This window comes from Petaurus breviceps, unplaced genomic scaffold (assembly GCF_028583685.1).
Source record: "Petaurus breviceps papuanus isolate PSGF00001 unplaced genomic scaffold, PetGlider_PUasm1.0 90977, whole genome shotgun sequence".
NCBI lineage: Eukaryota > Metazoa > Chordata > Mammalia > Diprotodontia > Petauridae > Petaurus > Petaurus breviceps.
The window spans coordinates 56,557,290-56,582,953 of NW_027187391.1; positions in this window are offsets into that span (position 1 = coordinate 56,557,290).

Here is a 25,664-nt window from a genome sequence, read left to right on the forward strand (position 1 = left end):
GGAAGGCATGTGTGCTTATGGACAACATGAAATCAAGTAAACCTGAAAGATGAACATCGCTTGTTGTGATGGTGAATGCTGTGAAATCAGAAGTAAGCTTCTCAATTAAATCTATTCTAGTCAACAAGCTTGTGTGCCTTTCAAAAGGTGTGAATAACAGTTCATGATAAAACAATAACCACCTGTAGGAAAGTGCCACACCTCCATCATCATTGTGTATGCTCCCACCATGAAGAAACCTCATGAGGTTCAAGAAAAATTTTATGAAGACCTGGAGACCCTCATCATCAATATGCTGAAAAAGGATAAACTTGGAATTTTGGGTGACTTTAATGCCAGAGTAGGCACAGACTATCAGACATGGCAGGGAGTTCTCAGAGTGACAGAGTTGGAAACAGCAACAATGGACACTTATTACTAAAGACTTATGCATCTCATGACCTTCTTATCACCAACACTGTCTTCTGTTTATCTAAATGGAACAAAACTTTGTGGATGTACCCTTATGGGAAACACTGGCATTTAGTAGACTATGTCATTATAAGGAGGAGAGACAGACAGGATGTGAGTGACAAAGCTGATGTGTGGTACAGAGTGCTAGACTGATCATAGACTCATCCTCTCCAAGCTAAACATTCACATTCAACAAAAGTGGTGGCTCCAAGGCAAGATGACTACCAGAAGACTTAATGTCAATAGATTAGAACAATTCTCCATACTTGAATAATTTGTTGCTAAGTTGGAGGGAAAGCTGAGCAAACACATGGTTGGCAACAGTGGAGCAGAAAAGGAGTGGGCAGCTTTCAGAGATTTGGTGTACAGCATCACATTTACTCATCTGGGTCCGAACACTTGCAAATATTAAGATTGCTTTGACAAAAATGATTGAGAAATTCAGAAGCTGCTAAACAAAAATGAGAATTCTACAGGGTTTACCAGCAAGATAGTTCATCCATCTCTAAGACAACAGTGTTTAACTCCATCAAAAGTAAAGTGCAAGCAAAACTTAGAAAGATGCAAGATTCTTGGCTCAGTAAAAAGGCCAATGAAATTCAATTTTACACTGATTGTAACAATCCAAAGCACTTTTATGATGCCCTGAAAGCTATTTATGGGCAAAGACCTATGGTACATCTCAACCACTCAGAACATTGGAGTACTACTCAGTACTCAGGAGGCACATTGATCTTAGATCTTAGAGAGATGGGTTGAACACTTACATAGTGTTCTCAACAGACTACCATCAACCAATACTGAAGCCATTGATAGTATAGTACAGGATGAAGTCAATCCCAATAGGCTTATTATAAAGGTAATTAGAATTACCTTTTCAAAATACTTGCAGATGATGAACACATAGGATGCCCCATAGTCAGGAATTAAGCATCAATCAACCCTCAGTTGAAAATACCCTTTGGAGCGAACTAGTAACTTTTAGCCAAGTTTTACATACCTAAGATTTTCCTTCCTCTTATAGTCAGTAAATGTAGTAATAAGAAAAAAATAATTAAATTGTCTTATCTATTTATCCCAGTAGAAAAGGCCTTGGTTTGAGCTGTAGTGACAATTGAAAATTCACATTAAGGAAAAATCAACAATGTTCATAATGAGAGCATCTTTCAAATTGGAAAGGAGCATCTTTTAATCTGGAAGATTTGGGAAAAGTTTAATAGTTTAGATGATTTGTCCAAGTGTGAAATTGGAGGAAAAAATATAGAGCATTCTATGTAATTATTTCCCAAGGGGCAGTATTTTTATTTGAATGACATTACGTGTAAATAGTAAAACCTCATTAATTTGAAATTCAAGGAAGTAGAAAAAAGAGACTTTTAATTAACTCGGTTTGGATTGGCCAAGGTCTTTAAAAGAACAATAGGACGTATAATTGGTTAGGAAATAACAGTTGCTTTATATTACACAGTATTTTAACAAATCATTATCAGATTAACAAAGTAGAACTCTAGCAATTTGCCTCACAGGATAGTTAAGCAACAATACTGATTTTTATCTTGGCATCTGAATTTTGACTTCCACAGATTAAACATCCATCTATACATTTATGATACGAGGATGGACAGCCTCTCAAGGTAATGAGCACTTGATTTGCCCTCCAATGTTCAAGCAGAGGCTGGCTAGGCATCTCTTAAGAATATCATAGAAGGTTTTCATGTATTAGAAGTGAAATGGGATTAGATGGTTTCTAAGATTGTACCTTTAAAATTCCATAAATTATAGAACTACTTTTGATTTAATGCAACACAAGAAATATTTAGTAAGTACTAACTGAATGCTCATTCTATCATTTATAGAAAAATTGGACCAATTCAATCATTGCCTACCTACCGTACAGTAGTTTGGAATATGGACTGGGATATTGCAACATTTTCCTAATTGGTCTCTGTCCCTCTGCAATCTATTTCCCATGCAGCTGCCACGTGTTTCCATGTTACCTCCAAGATCAAATAAAACCTACCTTGTTTATCATTAAAAACCCTAGCTAGACCCAATGTACCTTCTAGGCTTATTATAAATAATTCCCTTTCATGCACTCTGTGGTCCAGCAAATTGGCCTTCTTGTTCTCTTCACACATGACATTCCATTTCCCATCTCCATGCCTTGCAGTGGCTGGTCCCAGTCTTGGAATGTATTCCCTACTTACCTCTGATTCTTGGTATCACTTTTTTTTTGCTACAAAATTCAGTTAATAGAGACATAGTTTTGTGGATAGCCCTCTTCTCTGATTATACTGGGTATATAGAACTGTACATTTTACTTGGTGTTGTTAAATTCATAATAAAAAATGGGTGAAAAAAGTCAGTTCAGATACAATGGTCTTTCTATATGAAGGCTTTTATGATCCTGCCAGCTGCTAGTGTCTCACTTAGCCCTTCCCAAATTTATTGTTGTTGTTTAGTAATTTTTAGTCATATGCCATTTTTCATGATCCTTTTTGAGGTTTTCTTGGCAAAGATACAGCTGTGGTTTGCCATTTCCTTCTCCAGCTTGTTTTACAGATGAGGAAACTAAGGCAAACAGGGTTAAGTGACTTGTCCAGGGTCATACAAGTATCTGAGGTCAGATTTGAACTCAGGTCTTCCTGACTCCAGGCCTAGTGCCCTATCCACTGTGCCACCTAGTTGTCTATGTCCTCCCATATTACCTCATTAATTCTATATTTTCTGGTATATAGGAGAGAATACATATTTTAAAATAATTTTTTAATTAGTAAAAATCTGTATTCCTTCCCTATCCCTACTCTTAATGAGAATGAAAGGAAAACAAACCCTTTGAACTCTCTTTCCCTAAAGTGTGTTTCTTCATCAGTCCTTTAGAATGGTGATTAGTTATTATACTTATCATACTAAATCTTGATAGATGTTTTTCTTGGATGTTAGCATATATTCTTTTCTTTCTGGAACATCATATTCCAAGCTCTTCCCTGCTTTAAGTGATGACTGCTAAGTTATGTGTGATCCTGATTGTGGCTCCTTAGTACTTGAATTATTTCTGGCTCCTTGAAGCATCTTTTCTTTGATCTGGAAGTTCTGGATTTTGTCTATAATGGTCCTAGGAGTTTTCATTTTGAGATTTCCTTTGGGAGATATTCAGTGTATTCTTTATGTTTCTACTTTGGCCTCTGGTTCTGAAAGATCTGGGTATTTTTCTTTTAAGGTACCTTATAATGTGATGTCTAGGGTTTTTTTTTTTTTGGTCATATCTTTCATATATTCCAATGATTTTTCAAATTTTCTCTTTGATTTGTTTTCCAGGTTTTTTTTTTTTTGCTATAAATCTCTGTAGACTTCAGACTAAGCTAGAAGTGGGAACAGAGGCCTTGCTCTTCATCATTTGAAATGAGCAAATGCCATAGACAAGGGTTTGATTTATTTTGATTTTTTAGACTTAAGAAAGATTTAATAATGTAGATTAAACTTAAAGGCGTGTCATGCTTTTTGTTAAACATTTACCAGCACAATAAGTTATAGATGAGTTGATGATTTGCATCTGGGGGGGGGGGAATTCCACCTGGGATTCCCCTCCACCCATAGAATCCCAGGTCCAAATTCCACCCATTCTTCTTTGATTTGCTGCCACTTGAGTCAGGAGCTAGTGTAACATCACTGAATTATAGTTGGAAAGGACTTTAGACATCATCTAGTTCTACCTCCTCATTTTGCAGGTGAACAAACTGAGATCTGGAGACGTGAGTCTTTTGTGTAAGATGACATAGGTAGCAAGTAGTAGGTGGAGAAAGAGAAGCTCAGTTTTCTTACGCCAATTCCAATGCTCCTTTCTATTATTCCACAATGCAGTGTGCTTTAGAACTATAAAATATTCTTTCTCCTCAGTTAATAGCACAAGTAGAGAATTATATTATGCTGTTCTTTTGATGGGTCCCAAGGAGAATTCTCTAGTTAATTTTAATTTCCTTTACTTGCCTGATGCTATTTAAAAACCCACAACAATTATTTGGATAAATGAGGTTCTATTTTAAAATCTTCAACAAGAAATGCCTCTCATATGAAAGATAGGAGATGTGATCCCCTTAACCCCTATCCCATTGTCCCATTGGTGTAGTCACAAGGTTTAGACATAGATGACAGGTTTTCATGCGGTAACAAGATGTTAAACTAACTATAAAATTGTTGTCATACCTATACTTTATGAAGCACGGACCCATTTCTCTGACAAAATTAAAGGTAACATCCTGATTTGACAAGCATTGGAAATGCTTGGTGGGTTTTTAAATCACTAAGTCTAAAGAGGAGTTTCAAGCTAGGAATATTCTATGGAGGAGATCCCTGCAGAAGGGAGAAGATGAATAGCTGAATTTCTCTCTTCCCTCTCCCACTGGCCATGGTGCCTAGTGGCTACTTTCCCAGTCAAACAACTTATCCAGCAGTTTGAGAGCTTGAGGCACAACTGAGAGCAGAGAGGGAGACAGACATGGATACAGAAAGGGAGTTGGTCACCAGAGGGAGTAAGTAGTTGTGAGGAATGAGACCCCTTGGCATTAAGGTAGAGAGCCCAACCGTGCACTTGAGAAAAAGCCAGCACAGCCATTCAAGAGTTGAGCTTTGGTGAGGAGTAGACCTTCTAAACCCAGTTAAGCAACCTCCCTGGAAGAGATGCTGTACCTAAGGGGGGCTGCATAAGAACTCTAAAAAGGAAGAGAGGATTTCCAGGCCTTATTGTACAAGAAGTTGTAAGTCACGTTCCCCACATATGCATCCTATTCCTGTGTGTCACTACCACCCTTCCCAGGGATGACTGCATGCATTTGTGGGAGAGTGTTTCCCATGTTTATAAGGGTAATGTTTTATAGCTACTCTTCCTAATATACCATCCTAGTGACTGCTAAGAGCTAATTGGCTCTACTAGCAGATTGTTAATAAGAGGGCTTGTGAGTTATAGTGTTAGGCTTTTGAACCTTCACATATACTCCTACAATCACCACTGGGGACCCATACTTTGAGTGAGAGGGCATGTTGGGAGAGTAGCTTCCCAAGAGGGTGCTAAATATGGTATAGATTTATCTTCTCAGGCTAAAATTTATATTGGTCTTGTATAGAGGGACAGAGGCTATGTCAGAAAAACCAGGTCCATCCATTGCCAACACTGGTAAATTTCTTGACTTAACCTTTATCTCCATTTCCCTCTAAGGATTCTAGTGCTAGTACTTTCTTTAGATTTTTCCCTGCAAACTACAAGATTTGCTATCCCAGAAGCCAGTCCTACCATGCCCTGAATTTTTCCCAGTTATCTTCCCCACCTGAAAATAGTGCAGTTTTGTCTTTTACCTCAGAGACCTTCTAGATTACCTGGTTAACCTATCTGATAAACCAATGCAAGCCAAGGTGCCAATGTCAAGTAATGTCAAAATTTGTTGTATTTCTTAGGAAAATATTTGCATGTTAAAAGGAGCTTTCAGTGTCTTTGATTAAGATGGGAATTTTAAATACTGGTTTGTGTGAGAACTAGTTTAAGGCTACAAAGCCTTTGGGTTAGCCTCTATTTCTAATCATAACCCAGATGTTTTCCTCTTCTAGGTAAGGCTGGTCCTCATAAACTTAGCAAAGAATTTATTATATTTATTGAGACTGAACCATTAAAGAAAACCCCAACCCCTCCCCCCAAAACGCCCCCAAATCTTTGCCTAGACTTTCACCAGTGTGGTGGCCTAGAAGGGAACTCTAAGTTTATCCCTTCCCTCTCCCCTTCCTTCCTTCCTCCCTTCCTTCCTTCCTTCCTTCCTTCCTTCCTTCCTTCCTTCCTTCCTTCCTTCCTTCCTTCCTTCCTTCCTTCCTTCCTTCCTTCCTTCCTTCCTTCCTTCCTTCCTTCCTTCCTTCCTTCCTTTCTTCCTTCCTTCCTTCTCTTCTTCCTCCTCCTTCTCTCTCTCTTTCTGTCTCTCTCCAGACATGTCCTTTCATCTTTCCAAAGCAATAAAACTCATCTCTTCCCAGGTAGATGACCTCTGATCCCTCTGGGGAAGACACTAGAGAGAGATATAATCAGCAAACTCTCATTCTGATGACTAATGGGTCTGTCTAGTCACCCCTCAGTGCACTCCAGATTTACTTACAGGTCCCTGGGGGCCATTCACCAAATGAATTCCCTGGCCTGACACTGCATCCATTCTTCTCCCTGGTAGCAGGACAGACCGACTCTTCTGTGCCTACCCATACCAACAAATCTGGATACAAAGTCAATAATATATTCAAATTTTCAAATGTTTTGTCTATACTAGACAGATGCCTGGTTGTTTTGGTTTTCCTGTCTTCCCTTGTGAATTTCTTTTAAAGTCTGATCACCAGGTACAGCTTATTTTCACCAAACTGTACTTATCACTTGTTAACCTGAAAGTTAACATTTGCTATTTAGCAAATCTAAATCTTCAGAAGCAGCATGGCATGGTGGCGAAGCTTCTGGGCTTGGAGACAGTCCAAATCTTTCCTCTGACACTAGCTGTGTGACCATGAGCTAGTTGTTTAACCGTTTTGAATCTCAAAGAATTCCCTAAGATTTAAATAGCAAATTTTATATGCGTGAAGGTCTGTCAATGAAATCATAGATCCTTGATCTCATGTCACCTGTGTGGCCTCTATTTATATATGAACCTGAGTGAGGACTTAAGGGCTGAACCATTTTGATTTCAGAGCTGATCCACTCTGGAATAATATCTATATAGCGCTTAGATAGAGGCAACTGTCAAGAGAGAGATGGTCTTCACGATAGGAAGACCTCAGTTCAAATCTGTTTCTGACACTATTTTGCTGTGTGATTCTGGGCAAATCACTTAACCTCTAACTAACTGTTCCATAGAGATAAATAGATACATAGATGGATGGATAGATAGATAGTATGCTCTGACCCCTCTTTCTTAGGTTTAGGCTTCCTACATCCTTCCTCAAGTTACCAAAGAGATACCCTGAAAGATTAGGTACTTCTTTTCTTTGCCATCAGTTTGATCCCCAACGAGCTACGCCCCCTTCTTATTGTGAGGGGCCTGTGACTAGTGCCCCAGTCCTACTTAATCATTTAATGTCATTTAACTTGTTCAAAGGGACGCTTTCTTCAAAGATACAGCAAAGTCAAATATATAAACTTCCCCTCCACCAGTACCTTGGAGCATGCTCTCCCCTATGTAACTTTAATCTCTGTGGTAAAGTAGGCTACATCACACATAGCACTGGTCCCATCAAAATTCATACCTAACATCAGCATTGCTGCTGGATGAGATCCAGAAAGTCAGTGACCTGAAGATCTCAGGTCATTGATGTGCTGGCTACAAAATCTGGACTAAAATCGTAGCCCAGTGTTTGGCACATAGAAGGCATTTACTCCATGTTTTATTGTTTGATTGGATTCTGAGTCCTAAATTACTATTTCTCCCTCTTCTAAGGCTGGTGACTTCATTCCTTGTACCTAGAATAGGAAAAATGAGAAGGCCTAGATCTGAGACCCATTTCTTAGGGATTAGATAGCCTCAGAGAAAAGGAAGAGTCCTCAGGCCCTTTCTCTTATTTCATCATCTCTTACTGAGAGAAAGAAGTACTTACCAAGCTCCTCCAAACTTGAATGCAGCAAAGAGAAGGTCAAAGATGACTCAGGCCTTTTTGAAGATGCTAACAGTTCTGGTTATGCAGCCAAATGCAAAAGGATCCTCCTAATTATATGGCCAGCCAACTGGAACCAGTTATACATGTGTGCTCCACAATTTTTCCAAGACACTTCCCTAATGGGACATTGATTCTTTCCATAGTAGCATCCTGCATGATAAGGTTGCATTAACTGAGCAAGCTAATGGGGTCTCCATATATTTCAGACCCTCTTACATATACATATGTGTAGTGCTTTAACATTTACAAAGTGCTTTAGAAATACAACAAACCTCAAGATGACCTTTGAGGAAGGTAGTGCAAGCACTATTTCTTTCATTTTCCAGATTAGGAAACTAAAGCTGCTAAATCCATCACTCTCTCCAATATATTTCTTTTTTTGTTGTTGTTGTTTTTGGAGGCGGTTGGGGTTAAGTGACTTGCCCAGGGTCTTACAGCTAGTGTCTGAGGACAGATTTGCACTCAAATCCTCCTGATTCCAGAGCTGATAACTCTATCCACTGTGCCACCCTCGTTGCCCCCTTCTCCAATATATTTCATTATATTGTTATGCTCTATTATTCTCTGGTAATGGTTCTAGACATAGGCTTAGGATGAGGATGAGCGGAGAAGACACACCAAGATAAATGCCACAAGACAGACATCCAGACTTCTTCCTTATTCCTGGTGATCTCAGCAATCCTGTGAAGTATGCTCAAAGCCCAGGCTGAACTGTTTGACTGACAGCACATAGCTTTTTTTGGGACAGAGACTTCTTGTCTTTATTCAACCTGAGAATTGCTCAAAACTCCTTTATAAACAAAGTTGTATCTGGTAGAATGAGAAGCTTGTTGGGATATCTTATTATGGAGACAAGCCTAGCAGATCTTAAGTCTGACATAGTGACATATTTGAGAGTCTGGTAGAGTTTGGAAGTCACAGGGCCTGTGTCCAAATCCTGATTTTGTCACTCCCCCTGTGACCTTTGGCAAGTTGCTTTATTTCTCAGTTTCCCCACTTGTTAAATAAAGGGTTATGACAGATGACTTCTAATGTCCCTTTCAATTCTCAATCCATGATCCTGTAATTTCAGTTTACAGTACAGGAGAATCAAAGAAACACCAGCCAAATGTCACCTGTAATCCCTCCAGACAGTCCAAGCTCTTGGTATGCGCTTGTATTTTAATTTAACATTTACTGTTTCTTGCCTTGTGTAAATAGGGGCATGTGAAACTGGAGTTTATTACAAATCAGGCCTGACAACACTGGGAAGGGAGAGGGAGCATTTCAGTGAAATTTTCTGTGGCCCCATGCCAGGTCCATCTTTTGTTCCCCCAGCTTCCCCTTGCCCTAGGGTTTCACCTCCTATTCATTTCCTTAGCCTTGAAGCCCAGGAGCCCTTGTTGGTGGGGACTACAGAGTGGATATTATCTGAGCCTCCACTGAATCACAGCTGACAGTGCTGCTATTTCTAAGCCAGAGAATCACTCTTTGAACAAAATGCACTCGCTGTGTCTTTTCAACCTGTGCTCCAACAGAGGGAAGCAGCAGGATTCCTGCACTGTATAATAACTGTCAGAAACAATTTCTGCTCTGTAAGTGAGGTGAAGCAAAATGTCAAAATATTTGAATACATTTCATTGAGGATATCTTCTTTTAAATTAGTGAAGGCTAGAGAAAGAGAATTCCATTCTCTTGCATAATAAATATGCATGGAATGGTGGATCCATGTGCATTCGGTTCTGGCTTGTTAATGCATTAGAGGTCCACAACAATAAAACACAATAATTACTAGTTAAAGAGATCCAGGGCTGGCCTTTTACCAATACTCCTGGACATATAATTCATAATAAATTTGGTAAGGCTGAAGTCGGGCTGTTAATTAACCTATTTCCTACAATGGCTGAGATGGAAGAAGCAATCACATTATCCAACAAGACATCCCACCCAAATGTAGCTGTCTCATTATTAGTCCGTGTGCTGTTTGGAACTCATTAGCCCAGCCTCTGTCTCTTGGCTCCTTTTAATGGCTGCTGAGAAAGAGCAAGAGGCTAACTTTGCATTATGGCTACCACGACAACATCTCTGGAACAAACCTCAGCAACAAGGAGTTGAGAGATGGAGAATAGACTCTATGGTAGCAAGAACCACAATGGAATTTGGGTTCAGAGAGATTTTCAAGCCAACAGCTTCTGCAAGAAGATATAGGTGACTCAAATTCAGATCAATTTATTTTAATGATGGGGCCAAAATCATCCCACCCTGTTTACCTGATAAATATCAAAATGTTGTTTAGTCATTTTCAGTCACTTCTGACTGTGAACCCTTTGGGGTTTCCTTGGCAAAGATACCAAAGTGGTTTGCCATTTCCTTCTCCAACTCATTTTGCAGATGAGGAAACTGAGGCAAATAGGGTTAAGTGACCTGCCCACGATTACTGAGCTAGTAAGTGTCTGAAACTGGATTGGATTCAGGTCTTCCTGCCTGGAGACCTGGACCTCTATCCACTGCACCATCAAAGAGGTAACAGGGCCAAATGAGGTAGAGTGATTCTGAACATACTGCTTCATTAGGAAATAACATGAAAATGCATGGAGACCTTGAAATAACTCTCTTTACAAATGAGCAAAATTCATTGTAAGATCTATCTTTAATCCTATCCAAGAAAATGTTATTACTAGACGACCCTAAGCAGCTCACAGTTTGTTTTCACATATTTATGCCACTCTCAAATAATCAGATTGTTTGATATATAGAAGGGACGTTAGAGATTATCCTTGGATCTCTATCAGTGGGACACCATATGTCCATCCGCATATTAATCCAATCCACCAAATACTTTTTGAGTGTCTACTCTATGCATCATGTGATTATAGCACTGGGGACAAAAATGCAAAAGTGAAGCAGTAAAAAAATCTTCATAGGCAATGTTTCTATTTTCAGGTCATATAACAAACTCTAATGAATTTCAGTGGTATAGTGCAAAGCACATTGAACCTGAAATAAGAATTCCTGGCTCTGTAACTTATTAACTATGTAAACTTGTAGTTCTTTGGAATTTAAAAAATGTGTGACTCCCAAATCTGAATGAAAAGAGTCTGATTAACTGAACACTACCCCAATCACTATTGGAAATTTGTTGGAAAGCTACTGATTATAATCACGCAGGAAGAATATTTCTTCCAGAAATTCTGAATTCACCAGCAATGTTCTCTTGGGTCACGGCTGCTAACTTAAATTCAAAGGGTAATGTTGTTGTTATTTTTTTGTCTACATCCCCTAAAACCATAGCTGAGGAGTTCCACCAAAGGACTTACCTTTAATAGTCAACCAGAGTCTCTAATTGGTTCAAAGGAAATACGTTTGGTAAAATGTCCTAGTAAGAAAGATAGGAACAAATTATTTCTCCCATAAACCTGATGTGTACTCTCCCATGAAAACACAAGGCAATACTGGGAAGAGAAGACACCATGGAGAACATACATGGAAAGCATCAGGTAAGGAACATGTGTGGTCATGGAACATACATTTAGAGAACATGTGTGGGAAGGGAACATACAGAGAGGGATGCACACGTAGTGAGCATGTAGGGCAAATGTGGAGGAGGGAGCAGTGAAATATATGTCCACCATTCCAGGACTGCTGATGAGAGGCAGCTAGGCGGCAGAGTGGGTTGAGTGCTGGTCAGGAAGATCTATGTTCAAATCTGGCCTCAGACACTTGTCCAGCCGTGTGACTAAGTCATTTAGTCTCTGTCTACCTCAGTTTCCTCAACTGTAAAATGGGGATCATAATAGCACCTACCTCCCAGGGTTATTGTGAAGTTCAAATGAGGTAAAGTGTTTAGCCTAGCACATGGTAGATGCTTAAAAAATGCTTGTTCCCTTTCCCCGCTGATGTCACCATGCTGTTTCCAAAAGGTGCTGTCTGAAGGTCTCTGTGAACTGATGTCATAGCCTTTGTTGTACACTGCTCTTCCAGTTTCCTTCCTCAGGGAAGAGGAGGAAAAATCACGTTCTCTTACTTTAAAGCCTATAAGCTTTCTCCAGTTCTCTTAGATAAGGCAAAAAACAAAAACAAAAACAAAAAACCTTGACTAATTGATTTATTGAGCACAAAAAAGCTTCCCTTATCTTGCAGTTGCCCTACAGGCGTAGCTACTGTAGATACTTTTTGTACAGGAGATTCTCAGCCAGAGGTTCCAAACTCTTTAGAACAAAGAAGCAGGGTCTTTTCAGCTAGCTAATACTCCAGGTTCAGTTTTTTTCTTTTGACTCCTCTTCCTCATCCAGGAACTTGGGTTATTCAGTTGGACGCCTCACCCTAGCATATAGTAAATGTTATGTTACTTCCCAGTTTTCAGTCTCGTAAAACCAGGTTATAACCAAGGTTATCTGGCTAGTAACTACCAAAATAGCTTTGAGATTCAGGGTTCCCCAGCTTTCAAATCCCAGGTGTCTTCCATTCTCCCATGTAGAAGAGTGGGTAGAGAAAAGGTGGAGACAATGCTGAGTTTAGAGAGCTATGGCATTGTGTCTTCCTCCTACCCAGGCACATTCCTACGTGATCAGATACATCCAATCAAAGCCTAAAAGTGACCTCATACACTTTTTACATCAATCTTTGAGCCAAATAGATACTCACATACCTGACTAGGGGGCCCTAAATGCCATCTTACCTAGGGGCAGGAATTGGGTCGAATGAATCTGTCAAGACCCTTTTAGCATCTTTCACAACAATGTTTTCTTCCTAGAAGAACCATATCTTCTTTACATCCATTATCTTTCCAACACAAAATTATGAAGAGAAAAATAATATGTTTTACAAATGGAGAATCTAAGACTAATTGAGGTTAGGACTTGTCCAAAGTTTTATCTCTTCTGATAATCCGAATTCTTAAAGAATACACGTAGAACATACATAACAGTGCCTGAGTATCTTTCATAAACATCAATGACTCAAGATTCAAGCAAACACAAGAACAGTACAAGAAAGAGCTAATCAGATGACAAATTGGGAAAGGAAATTGAGGCACCAACAGCAGAAGCACTCCACATCATTAAGTGGAACTGGGGAAAAAAATCCTGTCAAAGTAAGGAAGAATGAACCTGATATCTTGATCTAATGACACAAGAGTACATGTATAAAAGGATTGCTCAGTTGAATCTCAGCCTTGAAGTGAGTATTCTTTCTATTGAACAGTCTTCTTCCCATCCCAACTTCCACCTCATGCCAGCAACACAATATATAATAATAATAATAATAGATAACATTTATGTCATTATTACTTTGTACAGCTACTGTGTTAATAGTGCTTTACAATTATTATCTCATTTGATCCTTGAAACAACCCTGGGAGGTAGGTGCTGTTATTATCCCCATTTTACAGATGAGGAAATTGAGGCACACAGAAATCAAATGACTAAGCCTGGGTCACATAGCTAAGAACCATCTGAAGTCAAATTTGAACTCAGGTCTTCCTGATTCTGGGCCCAGAGCTCTAATTGCTACATCACTTAGCTGTGTCCTACTATGTAGGACATAGTAATGAGATATACATAACAATAATAGGTTGCATTTTTCTAGTGCTTTAAGATTTCCAAAGGAATTCCATATAATGCTATGGGGTAGATAGTGAAAGTATTATTGCCCTACGTTCATATATTTACAACGGAAAGAACCTTAGAGATCATCTAGTTCCACCCCTTCATTTCATGTGACTTGCCCAATTGGGGCTGTACAGTTGATAAGTGATAGAAGTAGGATTCAAATCCTATACTCTCTCTGCTTTACCCCAATGCCTTCCCATCTTACAAATGAGGAAACTGAGGCTCAGAGAGTTGAAGTAATGGATATACACACATACACACATAGTACATATCTGACACTCAATTCATCAGTTTAATGAGTACCTAGTATACAGAGCTTTGTTATATTCTGGGGAAGCTATGAAGTTTACATAAGACATGATTCTTTTTTCCCCATGCATCCTACAGCTTAGTAGGGGGATAGTCTGGATTTTAAAAGATTATCCATAGAGTAGCTTATTATCTTTCATAAATACTTACATGTCAAATTGCAAACCAGCACAGGAGAAGCAACAAAAAGGACCCATCAGATTAGGAAGGATACAGTACCCTGGTAGAAAATGATGACTTATAAGATCATAAGAAGGTACAAGTAAAGTACTAAGTGAGGTCCGATCATTACTGCCTGCAGGATCAAGGAAGGCGTCCTAGATAATGCAGTATTTAAATTGGTCTTTAATGGATGGAGAAGCATTAAAGACCCAGCAGAGGGGGAAGACAGAGGTCATTTGTTGTATCTTGATCTGCTATTTTGAAATATTAAAATGTCAGCTTCACATCCTATAAAATTCCTTGTTGTTGATTTCACCCTTCTCCTACTGTTATATGAAGCACTCTGCTCGACTATCCCAGAGATATTCAAAAGCATTGAGGTTTTTTTTTTTTTTTATTTATTTGCAATTTTAACAAGTCTTTTAAAGTCTTGTAAGCAGTCAGGACCAAGGCCTAGGAACACATAAGTACTTGGCTCCTGCTACCATATTATTGTTATGTACTAGACTTTCATTTAGAAGTATATATAAATCAATTTCTGGCTCAGGCCCACCTACTTGATCACGTCTCTTCTTTTCCTGTCTCTTCATGATGACTCATCCTTTCACTTTCACTCATTGTCATAATTTAAGCCCACAGTTTAATTATATTAATAATGCATACTAAAAGCAGAAGCATTAATCATTTGCAGCATAGACTGCACATTACATTCAATCTTCAGATCTAGCTCCTACCAAGGCAAAAACCACTTTTAGCCCAGAGTCCATTTCTTCTCTCCTCAAGTCTCCTAGCCTTAGCATTGGAACAAAAGAGGAAGATGACTAGAATTTCACTGTCTATTAACGTACCATTTCTTTCTCTATGAAGTGGGATATGGGTATACATGCTTAATTCAAAAAAGCATTAGAGACTGCTATGGAAATTTCAATGATTCTCATGGTTGAAGACTCACAGGCAAGCAAGCAAACAAACCAAAACAAACAAGATTGTTCTTCTAGGGTCTTTCCATGGTCCTTCTACTTCAGAGTCTAGCTTTTGCCTGTCTATTCCAGCACTGGAAAGAGGCACTACTGAAATGTGCCAGAGATTAATGCCCAAGCGTGCCTGACTGTCACAAAAGTTGAATGCCAACATGGACAGGGGGGCAGACTTGACCATGTCAGTTCCAGCCACCACTGTGTCTTTTCAGTCTCTTTCTTTTCCCTTCAAAACACCAAATACAGAAACTTGAAACCTCTGTCACAGTATGCCTGCAAGGCCATCAATACAATCCAAGCCTGCAGTGAAACAGTATAATCAAATGCTTTTCCTATCTGTGTAGATAGGATGTGTAGACACAACCCTTCTGCACAACAGGGGTTGTTTTTTCCCTCCCATCACCCAAGACATTTGAAATAGTCACGATCTGAATTCTCTTCCTCAAAGCACCAGAAAAAAAACCTGTTTTTCTATTCACAAAAATGAAAAGAAAACTCTAAGCTACTGAACTATCCTCTTTACAATTCATCCAAAAATGAGCTTCCATTCCTGGTATGTCCACACAGAGACAGAAAGGATTTAATATTTCTTATACCAAAGGCAGATATGGAGCAAGGCATTTGTGGGCTCTGTATAAAGCTTAAAAATTATATCCTTGGGGAGGCTAGGTGGTGCAGTGAATAGAGCACCAACTCTAGAGTCAGGAGGACCTGGGTTCAAGTCCAGCCTCAGACACTTAACACACACACACACACACACACACACACACACACTAGCCATGTGACCTTGGGCAAGTCACTTAACCCCAATTGCCTTCCAAAAAGCAAAATAAATAAAAATTATATCCTTAAGCTTGAAACTAACACTTCAGTAATATCTATTCAGGACCTTGAGCCTGTCCTGTAATACAAGTGAATTACTAATTCAATTATGTTAAAAAAATCTTTTATGGAAAACTTACTATGTGCAATGTACTGTGTTAACTACTGGGATACAAAGATGAAAATGATACATTCCTTGCTGTCAAGGAGTTTATGTTCCACAGTGGCTTGTGGGTAGGGGGCACATACATAATTATTTTTGTTGTTCAATCATTTCAGTTTTGTCTGACTCTTTGTGGCCCCATTTGGGCTTTCCATGGCAAAGATACTGGAGTCAGCCATTTCTTTCTCTAGCTCATTTTTCAGGTAAAGAAACTGAGGCAAACAGGGCTAAATGACTTGCCCAGGGACACACAACTAGTAAGTGTCTGAGGCCAGATTTGAGCTCAGGAAGATGTGTCTTCCTGACTTTCAGGCACCAACTTCTCTCTATTGCACCACATAACTGCCCTAATATTATATAAGTATTATACAAAGTACAATTAAGTGATTTCAAGAAATAGATAGTATTCAAAATTTGTGAGATCAAACAAGCTTTCCCATAGGAGGCAAAAGCCAGGCAGCAGCTTTGAAAGCAGCTAGAGTTCCTAGCAGGACAAGGCAGTGAGAGAATTCATTTCAGTCATGGAAGACCACCTGTGCACAGCATAAAGCGATGGAAGGTTATATATGGGGAGTATTTGGCAGGCCATGCTGGGGAGAGTAGGATTTTCTGGCATCAAAAGTAGGTGTTCTTACAAAGAATATATTGAAACGTGTCCCTTGCTGTGACCCTTCCCTGCCCCCCACCATAAAGGGTGAGTACTGCACAGCAGCCTACCTTGCCAACCCTAATTCTGGCTCTGATCCAAGGTATTATGCTGCATAACCAAATGGAGATCATTGTGTATACAATGAAAATGCCCAAATGGCCAGTTCATCTTCTCTATTTTGCATCTAAAATGATGCTAGAAGAACAGCTTAATACAATAAGAAATAAACTGGACCATACAAGTAATGATCCAATCACATAGGCCTTTTATAGCTACTTGTTGTTAGAGGAAGAATACTATTACACATAACTATTAATGTTGATGGGCATTTGAATAAGAGATTCATTCTTCTTCATGTCAGCACAATCTTCCATGTCACCCTCCTCTGAACTCTGAGAGGAGAAGATCTGCAGAGATCATCAGATTTTGCTAATGGGCATGTTGATTCGTTACCCTAGCCTATTGATAGCTATAGATTAATATATATGCATATATTTATGCCTATATAGATGTGTACATATATGTATGTGTGAACATATACATAGTCACACGCACATGAAGATAATAAGGAAAAACAAAGAAATTGTATACCATTGTCACAAAAGTAATCTGGGGAATAGAAATCTCTTTCTGTGTGCATCCAAATACATACACGTCTTAGTCATAATACTATCTATCATAAAATCATTGGAAATGGATAATTGAATAGATAATGAAACTCATTCCCTTGCCTCATTTAGAAGCCCTGCTATATTTGGCAAGATATTTGCCCAACCTACTTTTGAATACTTTTAATCATCTTATTGTTGTACTATTAGGCAGTATTACCCATGTGCTCATTATTTCAACAGTGGCAGAGGCTCCTTGATGGTACAAATGATCCTCAACTCAGAGCCTTGCAAATGGCTGGATAATTTAATTCTAAAGCATTCTGTGACCTCTCGGCTAATTGGTTAGGATGCCTGTTCTGTCTTCTGCTTACCTCTTTGGTAATTACCCTGAGTTCTAAAAGCAGCACAAGTGATTTTTCAAGCTGCTTCGCTGGCTCCTCTTGAAAGGAACAATAAATATTTACCCGAGACATATGGCATTTTGTAGTAGATGCTGGAAGGGTGCTGTTACCTTTGGGCACCCTGTGCCTTATTGACATTCACCTTCTCATGGGTTCTGTTCTGCTTCTTCCTATGTATGAAAAACAAAAATATCCAATGCCCTTGTGATTTGTTCTTTAGTCTGCCACCATGTCACAGTGTAGTGGCTATGTCTGGACCACACTCTTGCATCAGGTCATGTAAATGTCACTGATATTTATTTACTAATCAATAGGAAATGTTGCAGACTAGTTCACATCCAGGCCAGTCAAAAGACATCTGAGTCATCGACAGCATGGAGGAGGAAATGAATAGAAGGGAATTCATTCATAGGCCAGAGAGTTGGAGAAAATTTGACTTCTAGAATTAAAAGCCAGGGCAGTCCACTTATTCCTATCATTACTGGTCATTCCACAACACAAGAAGACATGGTACCATCCACAAAGTTTTTCTTCTTATAATAAATATAATCATTTGTGATTACATGGGTTGAATACCACTGGCCCATATGGAATAAAGGCTATTCCTTCACACTTGCCTGCAAAAGTGGGACTTAGAACATTTCCCAACTGATGGTGAAGAGCCTAAGTACATGAGCTCTCACCTTTTTTGAATGGTCTTTAAGCTTCTAAGATAGACTGTATAAGATACTGGTAGTATTTCTGTTCCTAACTTAGTTAGGTACAGGAGTCACCTATACTCTTATATTTCCTTTTGTCTTTGTTAAATATGGCAGAGAGAAATGGCTTAAAGAATTAGAACTTAGTAAACCTGCTTGTTTAGGGCCGCTGTTGGTCACTTTATTGTCTCCCTGACTAAACTCTGATCAGACATAAAGAACAGTACTTATAAAGTACCTATTCCTGCCTACCTGAGTTGACCTCCATGAACTTGATTTAACTCTTGTCTAGTTATACCTGTGGAATCTGTTAGACATCTTCTACTTATCTGGACTCTTGGTTCTGGCCCACTGTTTTGCACATATGTGCAGACTATGTACACTATGTTAACAGATACATTTGATGCAACCTGAAGCATAACTCTTCCATTTCCATGTCGTTGATTATTATGATAGACACTTCAGTTATTTTCTCAGCTCCTAAGATGTGGAAGAGGTAGCCAAAATGCCATTCATACCTTATCTATACACCCACTACCCTATGCCCCTCTGATTGGAGGGCTGGTGAGCAGAGCAAAGAATTCCTCCTACAGTTTCCACTTAAAGGGGACTCCCAGCCAGCAGTCTTTTCATGTCCTGTTTTCCTTGGATTGGACTCTACCATGCATTCTCCACCCCACTCCCTTCTGCTTTTCAGATTCCATTTGTGTGTTTTGTGTTATCATATTCAGTCCAATATTTTCAGGCCTCTATTAGTGCAGATCAACAAATTGTCTGCCAATTTATAGTATATTTTAGAATGGTGAGAAGTTAAGTGCCCAGGGACACAGCAATATGTGTAAGAGACAGGACATGGATCCATGTGTTCCTGACTCCAAGGCTAGCTCTTTTTCCACAACTCCATGAGTCAATGGCATGTGGAGTACATAAGCTGAACAACCATTAACCACTTTGCATTTACTCAATGCTGTGCCTCTAAGCTGTGAAAATGCCTATAAAACTAGTCTTTTTATGCCCTCACAATTCTTTATGGAAGCAAATAAATAGCAAATACTGTTTTCATTTTGTCTGAGAAGGAACCAAATCAAAGAGGGAGCTGATCAACTTCTCTGAAATCACATGATTTAATTGAACAAGATACAGAGCTAATGGTACCCTGTTTTTAATAAACATACTAGGCTGTATTTGAAAATAGAAGTGGGCAGGTGATCCTGTGAGTGGTAAAAGATTTTAAAGAGAATTTATAAGAACAATGCTACATTGCACTATAGGGGTTATGCACGGCTACGGGGTGTGCATTTATTTATGTATCTATGTATCTATTTATTTACTTACTTATTGTGGCCTATGTACCATTACATATTAGCCTACATTTTCCAGTGGCCTCAATTCTCCATTGACCCACATGAATGTATCAACCATCCCTATTTAAATGTAACAGAACAGAAAAGACAGAAAGACCTGTACTCAGGTCCTGCTTCTGATTTGTATCGACTGTGTGACCCTTAGCCACACTCTTCAGCCTCTCAGTGCCTGCAAGTACCTCTCCAACACTGTACATTCTGGATGAGTGGCTGATCTGCATTAGTGGAGGAAGTTATCACACTGGGAGTTACCCTATACAAATGAGATCACAGGTCTGGGGAAAATCTAAGTGTCATCTAGGAGACTGTATCCTTAGAGCTGGTGAAAGACATGGCAAGAGAAAAATGTGTACTCTTTGTAGGGGGAGGTTTAAGGGAGAAGCTGGGTAATGATTTTTACACTGTGAATCAGCCAGCATAGCAATGACATCATATTGAATGCTGGTATGTAATCAGTCTAGAAATAACTATTAGGTCACAGAAATCAATGAAATAGCAAAGTTTCTTGTGTCAGAATAAACCCCAAGTTGTTTGTTCAGGCGAGAACTTGCTTAGAGGCTCTGTATAGCCACACACTTAACTTAGTGATTTCACTGTATCAGAGGATGTGACTGAGATAAGTAGAATTTATGCCATATTCTACCCTTCTAAACTTTCCATCAACAAACATGGATCCTACTATGTTGTAGGCATTGTGATTCATTTGCCAGCTTGCACTCCTTGGAATAGATGGCACAATGATCCAAGGAAATTCCCTCATCAGAAAACTCATAAACCAGTGAGACAACATCAACGTTGGTACTCACACCTCATCTGTACACTTGGTATCCTATGCTCCTCTAATTGAAAGGTTAGTGAGCAGAGCAAAGAATTCCTCCTAAAGTTTCCACTTAAAGAAGGCTCCCAGGTCAGCAATCTTTTCATGTCCTGTTTGTTTTCCTTGGATTAGATTCTGCCTGCCATACATTCTCCACCCCACTCCCTTCTGCTTTTCAGATTCCTTTTGTGTATTGGCTTCCTCCATTAGATGTAAGCTCCTTGAGGAAAAAGTCTTTCTTTTCTGTATTTATGTCCTTAGTACCAAGTACAATGCCTGAAAAATTAGTTGTTGCTTACTAAATTTAATTGACTAATAATTGACTATTGACTAATTACTCTATGAAACTATAAATATAACATCAAGTGGGACCCTGCCCTCAAAGATCACATTTCAAAATTTCCCTGTTATTGATCATTGATTGGGTGGCTCAGTGGATAGAACATTGGACTTGGAATCAGGAAGCCCTAAGCCTAAAATCCTACTTCAGATACTATAGCGGCAACCACACTGGCATACCCAGGGTGGCTGCTAGCACAGATTCTTAGATCTGCTTTACTAGGAAAGATAGCTGTTTAAGGGGTCAACAATCTTTCCTAATTGCATTCACTAGTTCAGGGGAAAAGTTAGCACCCTAAACTTCAGAGAAAATACAAAGCAATAGAGACCAAAAGAAAGGGCTCTGACTGGCAGAATCAATGTAGTATTGCTATACATTTTACATACACCCCTGGATTGAGAGAGCCTTTACATATGAGCAGTTGGGGAACTCTGAACATAAGGCCACTCAGAATCTCAACCAGGGAATCACAAGATCCTTCTTTTAAGTGAGCTCCCAAAACAAAACACCAATTTCAAGTATCCACCACTTCTCAGAGCCAGAAGGTGTAGGAACCCTCGTGACTCAGTGCCTAATTAGAAAGTAGCAAAAAGATGTGAAAGTTCTTCCTACAAGCAAGCCTCCCCTAAGCAAGCTTCCCTCCCCCAATGACTCTGTGATTCAGGATGTATCACAACTGGGCACACAGGTCTATCAATGGGCAGCAAAGATGCTATTATATTAACATTACAAGCACTTACTAATTGTGTGATCCTGGGCATGCTGTTTAGCCTCAGTTTCCTCATCTGTACCATGTGGATAATAATAGCACCTGCTTCCCAAGGTCATTATAAGACACAGGAAATAAATGTAAAATACTTTGCAAACCTAAAAGTGCTATATAAATGTTAGCTTTTATTATTATTGGCTCTCTAACTTCATACTGTTAGTGGGAGAGCTAATTAATGGTCTACTGCTTTATACAATTTCAAATACAACACTTGAAATCTCTCACTACATTTTTCTAAATTCAGGAGAGGTAGAAAACAACAACACATTTTCAGAAAGTTTCCACATTGTAGGCATTTCAGTCTACTGAGAGAAATAATGGGAAAGAGGGGTCCTTTTATAAGCTAACTAATTTATCTTCATTTCCTAGGAGAAGGTGAAAGAACAGCTATAAGTGGAACTCTCTCCTAGAATTACTTAGAATGAAACCAGGAGCCACTGACCTAAATAAAACTGTGTTTTGATGTATGACTAAAGGTTTTGGCAGCTGAACTTTAACTAAATAAACCACTTTTGGCCTTCTACAATCTGGCTACAGCTGGGTCTGCCTTTTTAGCCTTCTTAGATTAATCCTCCTCCTGGATTCTATATTCCAACCAAATTAAAGAGGAGCTTGGATTTGAACCCAAATCTTTTTTTTTTTTTGCCTTTTGGAGGGCAATTGGGGTTAAGTAACTTGCCCAAGGTTACAAGGCTAGTTTTTTTGTGTGGGTGTTGTGTCTGAGATGGAACCAAACTTGGGTCCTCCTGACTGTAATGGAAATGCAAATTTAAAGATCTTCCCTGCCCCTAGGCCCTTTGATAGGCTTAAGAGACTCTGAGGACCTTCCTTGATTTGAAAATGTACTCTGCCTCCTAATAGGCTGAATGTGGTCACATGGAGCCTGTGGCAGGAGGCTTGGTTTTCAGGAATGCCCACACCTTGATGCTGTAAGATTGGGCAGTGGGTCAAGAGGGTGGTTACATTCTCTGACCCAGGAGAAGGCTATATAATTCCTAATGTGAGGCTTTGCTTTGGGGCTCACTTTGAGAAGTGTTCTGTGATTTGATCAGATGAGACTTTGGGAAGCTGTTGTTGAGAGCCCCTCCAGCTTTGAAAAACCCAGATGTTGATTTGGTATGGATGTAATGGTTGGACAGTTTGGAAACCTGTCTACTTGATCTGTTTCTCTGTCTTGATAATTCTGTCTGTATACTCTGAAGTTCGGGGTGCTGACCTTTTTCCCCTGAACTAGGTAAACAATATATATATTTGACTGATTAAAGTAAGCTTGTTAACCAATTTTGAGTTGCTTTCCTTTAGCAAAGCAGATTTAAGAACCTGTGTTGTCAGCCACCCTGGTGATGCTGGGGTGCTTGCTGCTATACTGACTCCGGGCCCACACTTTACTCACTGTGCCACCTAGCCACCCCAAACCCAAATCTTCTTGACCTTGAAGTCCAGTGCTCTTTCAATGCACACCATATTGTACTAAGCCATTGATGGTGTACTATCCCTCTGGGGCAGCATTTCCCCCAAAATTTTGGCCATGAGAACACTTTTTGCCTTAGAATTTACTGATTACACCTATAAAGGCTGGTCTAAGAAAGCTTGGAGTATAGAATATACCCAGAATAAAGAGGATTAGGGAATGTTTTTTAGTAAATGCAAAGTATTTGGGATGCTCTCCATCTTAATTTCCTTCTCAGAGAATACCTAGCTTCCTTCAATGGCTCAGGTGACACCTACCATGTACAACATTTTATGACCATCCCCTACCCCCAGTTGTTATCACTGTTTCCTTGAAACTATTTTGTTCTCTATAATATATATAATTAATTCTATTCCTACTGAAGAATAGCATGACTTGTACTTTTTGAACTTTTCTGCCTCTTTCGGTAGTTTTTCTAAACCTGAAGAATCAATCAACCAACAAACAGTCATTAACCACCTACTATGAGCCAGGTACTGTGCTAAGTGCTAAGGATCCCAGAAGAAGCAAAAAACAGTCAGTCCTTGACCTCAAGGAGCTTGCAATCTAATGGATAAACTCCTCCATTTATGCAAATGTATGGTAACACTGGCTCAACAGTCTCTCATCCAATCAAAATTTGTGTCTCCCTTCATGCATACAGCAGCATACAGTATTACGAGACTGTTGTTCAGGAAAACCACCCCGAGCTTGGTCAGGGAAGGGTTTACTTTAATTTTGTATTTACTTGCCTGTGTGTACATACTTTATTTGTATATAAACTCATTGATGGCAGGACTTTTTATTTTTCTTTGTACCTGGTGGGATGGGCTTCTGGATTTCTGATTTTGTTGGCACTTCACACCACACTTATAATATGAAAACCATTCCATCACTAAAATTAGCAACTTACCCCTAAGTTACAATGTTAAAGAGTTTCCTGGAGCACAGAGAAATTGGATTATTCCCCAGAAGAACCTAGCTCTTATGCATCATCTCAGGCAGAATTTTAACCCAAGGTAGCCCCCTACTCAGTATACCACTTTGCTTCTTGCCTTGTACATATAGGATACTTATTAAATGTTTGTTGAGTGGAACTAAACAGAAAGCCCTGAAACTGTTGTACTTTTACCCACCTACAAGTTTTTCCTTATCTCATCCCCATACCCAGAATTTGTTCTCTCCTAACATTTCTTCCTGTCTCTGAAGGTCCAGCTCAGCCATCCCACCTCCTGTGAAATCTTCCCTGGCCTTCCAGAAATTAATTTTTTTAATTCCTAAGAACTTGTCACATTTAAGTTTATTTGTTATATTTATTCATATACACCTCTTATCTTCCTTAGTAGATTGTAAGCTCCTTGAAGGTAAGAAATGTGTTTTATTCGTCAGCATTTCTCCTTGCTCCTATCATTGTCCAGAGATTGATTTCCAGTTCTGTTTTTGCTCATAACTAATGTTTATGGAGAAATTGTTGAGTGCTTGGTCTTATGCATTGTTCTCTGTAAGACCCAGTATAGTGTTTGAAGTAAGTGGATAAAAAAAGAGATGAGGTGGCTTATGGATCATTTTTATTAATACAATATATAAATGGAAATCCTTTATCAATGAGTATGTCCACTTTAGGCGAGTTCATAAAAATGATATGGTTATTTCAGTTCTTCCTCAAAGAAGAGAAAATGACTTTGTTCTCTTCATTCTTCCCAGTTCAAGCATTGATTCCAGACAAGGATGTCTAATTATAGACTAAACTATAAAAATGTAGCACACTAGGTGATCCTTTTACAAAATATGAATAAGTCCTTTGAGTGGATTAAAAAGAACCTGGCCATTGGATAAGAAGAAAATTGGCCAAGCTCCTGTGAAATTTTAATTGCTAAGCCTGTTAGCAGTCCACAGTTTGAGAACTTGATGGATTCCAGTCAGAATACAGCAGCCAATGAAGAACTTAGCTCTTTACTTCTTGAGAGGGAAGAGATTTTCTCAATCTCTTCTACTTCTATCCATCAGCCATAGCATCTCTCAGCACTGTTGCTTACCCAGAAGGAAACATCCCATACAGTAGTTGGAGAATTGCTTTGATAGAGGTCAAGACAGTTGAGGAAGCAGAGACATGTACATTCTATACAGACATGGGTATGTAAATGTAGTCATTCAAACCCAGAAGCATCTTCAAGGAATGTAACCCTTAATAGCAGAAAAGAGCTGGTTATGGACATAAGAGAAAACTAGCTCAGGAAATTGAGAAATGTGTTTTGTCAGGCTTTCATTAGGAGAGAAAGGATGTCAAGGCACTTCAGAAGTTGTGAGTTTCCACATTTATGTTTCCTTTATGTGTACTTCACTACCATTGCACTTGGCTACTGCTGCTACTAGCTCCAGTTGCCAAGGGGCCTTTTTTAAAAAAGCAATTGGAGTTAAGTAAC